Source organism: Arachis ipaensis, chromosome B4, assembly GCF_059453495.1.
Source record: "Arachis ipaensis isolate K30076 ecotype BB chromosome B4, ASM5945349v1, whole genome shotgun sequence".
In the NCBI taxonomy this organism is placed as follows: Eukaryota; Viridiplantae; Streptophyta; class Magnoliopsida; order Fabales; family Fabaceae; genus Arachis; species Arachis ipaensis.
Window position 1 is genome coordinate 39,256,143 of NC_142439.1, and position 8,114 is coordinate 39,264,256.

Sequence of the window (8,114 nt, forward strand, 5' to 3'; positions counted from 1 at the left end):
TTCTCTAATGCAACAGAATTGCAAGTTTCATGGACTTTCATTGGAAGATCCTCATCAGTTCTTAGCTAAATTCTTGCAAATCTGTGACACTGTCAAGACCAATGGGGTTAATCCTGAGGTCTATAGACTTATGCTTTTTCCTTTTGCTGTAAGAGACAGGGCTAGGACATGGTTAGACTCACAACCTAAGGAATGCCTGAACTCTTGGGAAAAGCTAGTCAATGCCTTCTTGGCAAAGTTCTTTCCACCTCAAAAATTGAGTAAACTTAGAGTGGAAGTCAAAACCTTCAGACAGAAGGAAGGTGAATCACTCTATAAATCTTGGGAAAGATACAAGCAATTGATCAGAAGGTGTCCTTCTGACATGCTTTCAGAGTGGAGCATCATAGGTATCTTCTATGATGGTCTGTCTGAACTGTCCAAGATGTCATTGGACAACTCTGCTGGAGGATCTCTTCATCTGAAGAAGACGCCTGCAGAAGCTCAGGAACTCATTGAAATGGTTGCAAATAACCAATTCATGTACACTTCTGAAAGGAATCCTGTGAATAATGGGATGAATCAGAAGAAATGAGTTCTTGAGATTGACACTCTGAATGCCATATTGGCTCAAAACAAAATATTGACTCAGCAAGTCAATATGATTTCTTAAAGTCTGTCTGGAATGCAAGCAACAACAGGCAGTACCAAAGAAGCTTCATCTGAAGAAGAAGCTTATGATCCTGAGAATCCGGCAATGGAAGAGGTAAATTACATGGGAGAACCCTATGGAAACACTTATAATCCTTCATGGAGAAATCATCCAAATCTCTCATGGAAGGACCAACAGAGGCCCCAACAAGGCTTCAACAACAGTAATGGTGGAAGAAATAGGTTTAGAAATAGCAAGCCTTTTCCATCATCTTCTCAGCAACAGACAGAGAATTCTAAGCAGAGCCAATCTGACTTGGCAACCATAGTCTCTGATCTAATTAAAACCACTCAAAATTTCATGACTGAAATAAGATTCTCCATTAGAAATTTGGAGGCACAGGTGGGTCAGCTGAGTAAGAAAGTTACTGAACTCCCTCCTAGTACTCTCCCAAGCAATACAGAAGAGAATCCAAAAAGAGAGTGCAAGGCCATCAATATTACCCACACGGCCGAACTTGGAGAGGAGGAAGAGGCAGTGATTTCCACTGAGGAAGACCTCAATGGACGTCCACTGGCCTCCAAGGAGTTCCCTAATGAGGAACCATGGGAATCTAAGGCTCACACTGAGACCATAAAGATTCCATTGAATTTTCTTCTGCCATTCATGAGCTCTGATGAGTATTCTTCCTCTGAAGAGGATGAAGATGTTACTGAAGAGCAAGTTGCTAAGTACCTTGGAGCAATCATGAAGCTAAATGCCAAGTTATTTGGTAATGAGACTTGGGAGGATGAACCTTCCTTGCTTACCAAAGAGCTGGATGACTTGGCTAGGCAGATATTACCTCAGAATAGACAGGATCCTGGAAAGTTCTCAATACCTTGTACCATAGGCACCATGACCTTTGAGAAGGCTCTGTGTGACCTAGGGTCAAGCATAACCCTCATGCCTCTCTCTGTAATGGAGAAGCTAGGGATCCTTGAGGTACAAGCTGTAAGAATCTCACTAGAGATGGCAGACAATTCAAGGAAACAGGCTTATGGACTTGTAGAGAATGTTTTGGTAAGGGTTGAAGGCCACTACATCCCTGCTGATTTCATAATCCTAGACACTGGAAAGTGTATGGATGAATCCATCATCCTTGGCAGACCCTTCCTAGCCACAGCAAAAGCTGTGATTGATGTCGACAGAGGAGAATTGGTCCTTCAAGTGAATGAGGACTCCCTTGTGTTTAAAGCTCAAGGATCTCCCTCTGTAACAATGGAGAGGAAGCATGAAAAGCTTCTTTCAGTGCAGAGTCAAATAGAGCCCCCACATTCAAACTCTAAGTTTGGTGTTGGGAGGCCATCATCATGCTCTGAGTATCTGTGAGGCTCCATGAGAGCCCACTGTCAAGCTATTGACATTAAAGAAGCATTTGTTGGGAGGTAACCCAATTTAATCATATATATTTATTTTCCATTGTTATTTTATGTTTTCTGTAGGATGATAATCATGTGAAGTCACAAAAATAACTGAAAAAGCAAAAACAGAATAAAAAACAGTATTAAAAACAGCACACGCTGGAGGAGAAGCTTACTGGCGTTTAAACGCTAGTAAGGGTAGCAGAATGGGCGTTAAACACCCAGTCTGGCACCATTCTGGGCGTTTAACGCCAGAAAGGGGGCACAGAGCTGGTGTTTAATGCCAGAAATGGGCACAGAGCTGGCGTTAAATGCCAGAAAGGGGAGAAAAGCTGGCGTTAAACGCCAGAAATGGGCAGCAACCTGGCGTTTAACGCCAGGATTGGCAATCAAGGGGGCGTTTACACACCACATGGTGCAGGGATGAGAAATCCTTGACACCTCAGGATCTGTAGACACCACAGGATCCCCACCTACTTCATCTATCTCTCTCTTCTTCACACCACTCCATAACAACCTTCCCCAAATATCCTCCACCAATCACCTCAATACCTCTTCCCCAAATACCTCTCACCTATCAAATCTTACCCTCTTCTCCATAATCTCTTCACCAATCCACATCCATCCATCATAAAACCCCACCTACCTCACCATTCAAATTCAAACCACTTTCCCTCCCAAACCCACCCATACATGGCCGAACTCTACCCCTCTCTCCACTCCTATATAAACCCATCTTTACTCCTTCATTTTCACACATCATACACACTACTTTTCCCCCTTGACCGAACCACAAAATCCCCTCCATCTCCTCCATTTTCTTCTTCTACTCTTTTCTTTCTTCTTTTGCTCGAGGGCGAGCAAACCTTCTAAGTTTGGTGTGGTAAAAGCATTGCTTTTTGTTTTTCCATAACCATTTATGGCACCAAAGGCCGGAGAAACCTCTAGAAAGAGAAAAGGGAAGACAAAAGCTTCCACCTCCGAGTCATGGAAGATGGAGAGATTCATCTCAAGGGTACATCAAGACCACTTCTATGAAGTTGTGGCCAAGAAAAAGGTGATCCCCGAGGTCCCTTTCAAGCTCAAAAAGGGTGAATATCCAGAGATCCGACATGAGATTCGAAGAAGAGGTTGGGAAATTCTCACCAACCCCATTCAACAAGTCAGGATCTTAATGGTTCAAGAGTTCTATGCCAATGCATGGATCACCAAGAATCATGATCAAAGTGTGAACCCGGACCCTAAGAATTGGCTTACAATGGTTGGGAGAAATGCTTAGATTTCAGTCAGAAAAATGTAAGGTTGGCATTCAACTTGCCCATGATGCAAGGAGATGCACATCCCTACACTAGAAGGGTCAACTTTGATCAAATGTTGGACCAAGTCCTCATAAACATTTGTGAAGAGGGCGCTCAATGGAAGAGAGATTCAAGAGGGAAGCCGATTCAACTAAGAAGGCATGACCTCAAGCCTGTTGCTAGGGGATGGTTGGAGTTTATCCAACGCTCAATCATTCCCACTAGCAACCGGTCTGAAGTTACTATAGACCAGGCCATCATGATCCATAGCATCATGATTAGAGAGGAAGTAGAAGTTCATGAGGTTATATCCCTAGAACTCTACAAGGTGGCGGACAAGTCTTCTACTTTGGCAAGGTTAGCCTTCCCTCATCTCATTTGTCACCTCTGCAATTCAGCTGAAATTGACATAGAGGAAGACATCCTCATTGATGAGGACAAGCCCATCACTAAGAAAAGGATAGAGCAAACAAGAGATCCCACTCATGGGCAAGAGCATGAGGAAATTCCTCATCATAAAATCCTTGAGATGCCTCAAGGGATGCACTTTCCTCCACAAAATTATTGGGAGCAAATTAACACCTCCCTAGAAGAATTTAGTTCCAATATGGGACAACTAAGGGTGGAGCACCAAGAGCATTCTATCCTCCTCCATGAAATTAGAGAAGACCAAAGAGTCATGAGGGAGGAGCAACAAAGGCAAGGAAGAGACATTGAGGAGCTCAAGCACTCCATAAGATCTTCAAGAGGAAGAACAAGCCACCATCACTAAGGTGGACCCGTTCTTTAATTACCTTGTTCTTTATTTTTCTGTTTTTCGAAAATTATGCTTTAGGTTTATCTATGTTTGTGTCTTTATTACATAATCATTAGTGTCTTAGTGTCTATGTCTTAAAGTTATGAATGTCCTATGAATCCATCACCTTTCTTAAAAGAAAAATGTTTTAATCACAAAAGAACAAGAAGTACATGATTTCGAATTTATCCTTGAAACTAGTTTAATTATTTTGATGTGGTGACAATACTTTTTGTTTTATGAATGAATGCTTGAATAGTGCATATTTTTTGAATTTTTTGTTTATGAATGTTAAAATTATTGGCTCTTGAAAGAATGATGAAAAAGGAGAAATGTTATTGATAATCTGAAAAATCATAAAAATGATTCTTGAAACAAGAAAAAGCAGTGAAAAGCTTGCGAAAAAAAAAAGAAGAGAAAAAAAATTGGCGAAAAAAAGAAAAAAGAAAGAAAAAGAAAAAGCAAGCAGAAAAAGCCAATAGCCCTTTAAACCAAAAGGCAAGGGTAAAATAAAAAGGATCCAAGGCTTTGAGCATCAGTGGATAGGAGGGCCTACAGGAATAAAATCCTGGCCTAAGCGGCTAAACCAAGCTGTCCCTAACCATGTGCTTGTGGCGTGAAGGTGTCAAGTGAAAAGCTTGAGACTGAGCGGTTAAAGTCGTGGTCCAAAGCAAAAAAAGAGTGTGCTTAAGAGCTCTGGACACCTCTAATTGGGGACTCTAGCAAAGCTGAGTCACAATCTGAAAAGGTTCACCCAGTTATGTGTCTGTGGCATTTATGTATCCGGTGGTAATACTGGAAAACAAAATGCTTAGGGTCACGACCAAGACTCATAAAGTAACTGTGTTCAAGAATCAACATACTGAACAAGGAGAGTCAATAACACTATCTGAATTCTGAGTTCCTATAGATGCCAATCATTCTGAACTTCAAAGGATGAAGTGAGATGCCAAAACTGTTCAGAGGCAAAAAGCTACTAGTCCCGCTCATCTAATTTGGAGCTAAGTTTCATTGATATTTTGGAATTTATAGTATATTCTCTTCTTTTTATCCTATTTTATTTTCAATTGCTTGGGGACAAGCAACAATTTAAGTTTGGTGTTGTAATGAGCGGATAATTTATACGCTTTTTGGCATTGTTTTTAGTATGTTTTTAGTATATTTCAGTTAGTTTTTATTATATTTTTATTAGTTTTTAAATAAAAATTACATTTCTGGACTTTACTATTAATTTGTGTGTTTTTCTGTGATTTCAGGTATTTTCTGGCTGAAATTGAGGGACTTGAGCAAAAATCTGATTCAGAGGCTGAAAAAAGACTGCAGATGCTGTTGGATTCTGACCTCCCTGCACTCGAAGTAGATTTTCTGGAGCTACAAAAAGCCAATTGGCGCGATCTCAATTGCGTTGAAAAGTAGACATCCTAGGCTTTCCAGAAATATATAATAGTTCATACTTTCCTCGAGATTTGATGGCCCAAACCGGCGTTCCAAGTCAGCATAAAATTTCTAGCGTCAAAACGCCAGAACTGGCATAAAAGCTGGAGTTAAACGCCCAAACTGGCACAAAAGCTGGCGTTTAACTCTAGGAACAGCCTATGCACGTGAAAGCTTCTATGCTCAGCCCAAGCACACACCAAGTGGGTCCGGAAGTGGATTTCTGCACCATTTACTCATTTCTGTAAACCCTAGGCTACTAGTTTTCTATAAATAGGACCTTTTGCTATTGTATTTTCATCTTGGAATCTTTCAATTCATCTTTTGATCATCTTTGAAGCATGTTTTGATAATTGAACCCTCTTTAGGAAGTTGGCCATTCGGCCATGCCTAGACCTTTTGTTCTTATGTATTTTCAACAGTGGAGTTTCTACATACCATAGATTAAGGTGTGAAGCTCTGCTATTCCTCATGAATTAATGCAAAGTACTATTGTTTTTCTATTCAACTCAAGCCTATTTCTTCTTTAAGATATACACTCGTTCTTCAACCTGACGAATGTGATGATCCGTGACACTCATCATCATTCTCACCTATGAACACGTGCCTGACAACCACATCCGTTCTACTTGCAATAGCTTGAGTGCGTATCTCTTAGCCTTCTGGTTCATGACGCATGGTTGCCTCGCCTGACAACCGAGCCTTCCATTCCATGAGATCAGAGTCTTCGTGGTATAGGCTAGAATCAATTGGCAGCATTCCTGAGATCCGAAAAGTCTAAACCTTGTCTGTGGTATTCCGAGTAGGATCTGGGAAAGGATGACTATGACGAGCTTCAAACTCACGAGTGTTGGGCGTAGTGACAGATGCAAAAGGATCAATGGATCATATTCCAACATGATCGAGAACCAACAGCTGATTAGTCATGCGGTGACAGCGCATTTGGACCATTTTCACTGAGAAGACGGGAGGTAGCCATTGACAACGGTGAAACCCAACATAAGCTTGCCATGGAAAGGAGTATGAATGATTGGAAGAAGGCAATAGGAAAACAGAGGTTCGAAAGAACAAAGCATCTTCATACGCTTATCTGAAATTCTCACCAATGAATTACATAAGTATCTCTGTCTTTATTTTATATTTTATTCATCTTTTAATTATCAATTCTCCATTACCATTTGAATGTGCCTGACTGAGATTTACAAGATGACCATAGCTTGCTTCAAGCTGACAGTCTCCGTGGGATCGACCCTTACTCATGTAAGGTTTATTACTTGGACGACCCAGTGCACTTGCTGGTTAGTTGTGCGGAGTTGTGACAAAGAGTTTATATTACAATTGTGCGTACCAAGTTGTTGGCGCCATTGATGATCACAATTTCGTGCACCATGTGCCTTATTATTGGTTATTGTGAATATTGTGAATAATTTTGCTTTTTCGTTTCTTTGTTAGTGATTCTAGTTTTAGAAGTTTGTTTTCATTAATTTTTATTAGTTTTTATTTCTCTTACTACTATGAATTCTCACCTCTTTCGCTATGAGTTTGGTTTCAATCATGTTGCAGGGAATGGACGCTATAATGAGAATATGCATCAAGGTCGGAATAATCAAAGATGGGAGGAGCCACGAGGATTTGATCAACCCTTTTGGTAACAACCTCCTCCAAGGTGCCATGGGCAACGACAATTCTATGATGCATCTCAAGACAATAGTTATGGTGGACCTTTTCGTAACAACAAACCTCCACCAAATTACTATGGTCAAGAGCCATTCCAGGGTGCGTACCAAGATGATGGATATGGTGGACCCCCTTGTTACCAACAAGCCCCACCATATGCCTATGAAGCCCCCGTCAACATAACTTTAAACCACCATACTCACAAGCCACCTACAACCATTCACCTCCTTATGACCCTAACCCTTATCCACCCAACCAATCACCATATGAGCCTGATGAACCATACTTAGAACCACCCCCATTCCAACACAATTACTCCCAAGAACCACCACCTCAATATACAACATCTCCTTATCCTTATCAAGAAGAACCACCTTCCTATCATGAACCATTCTTCCCATGCGATGAATCCTTCCAACCACCCCAATCTCCAATGAATGAAACCCTTGGTGTACTTCTTCAGGGGTAAGAAAGGATGACTAAGAAGGTACTAGAACTCACGGCTTCCTTGACCGAGGTAGTAAATCGATTAGCCTCCCAACGGTGGGACACTCAAGGAACTCCCATAGCTACATGTGGAGAATCTAATGAAGAGTGTAGCATGAAGGAGACACTAGAAACTCCAGTGGACGATAAGGAACGTGACTTTGTATTGGAACAAGTGGAGGAAGCCGTAATAGTTGAAGAGGAAGAAGTGGTTGAAGACTTGAGAGTTGCGGAACCTCCATGGAAAAGTCCAGTCATAAAGCCTCCTTCCAAGGTTTTGATGTTGATATTGAAGAGGGTGTACAACCTCCGAGGCATATCATGGTTGAAGACTTTACAGAGGTTGATCAAGAGATGGAGATTAAAAAAGAAGAAGCACAACCTCCCAT

The 8,114-nt window shown here is 41.2% G+C and overlaps 1 pseudogene; it reads left to right on the top strand.

The window, feature by feature from the left end:
- The first annotated feature begins 364 nt into the window (after positions 1-364).
- LOC148567258 (uncharacterized) lies at positions 365-2,002 on the top strand (annotated as a pseudogene).
- The last annotated feature ends 6,112 nt before the right edge of the window (positions 2,003-8,114 follow it).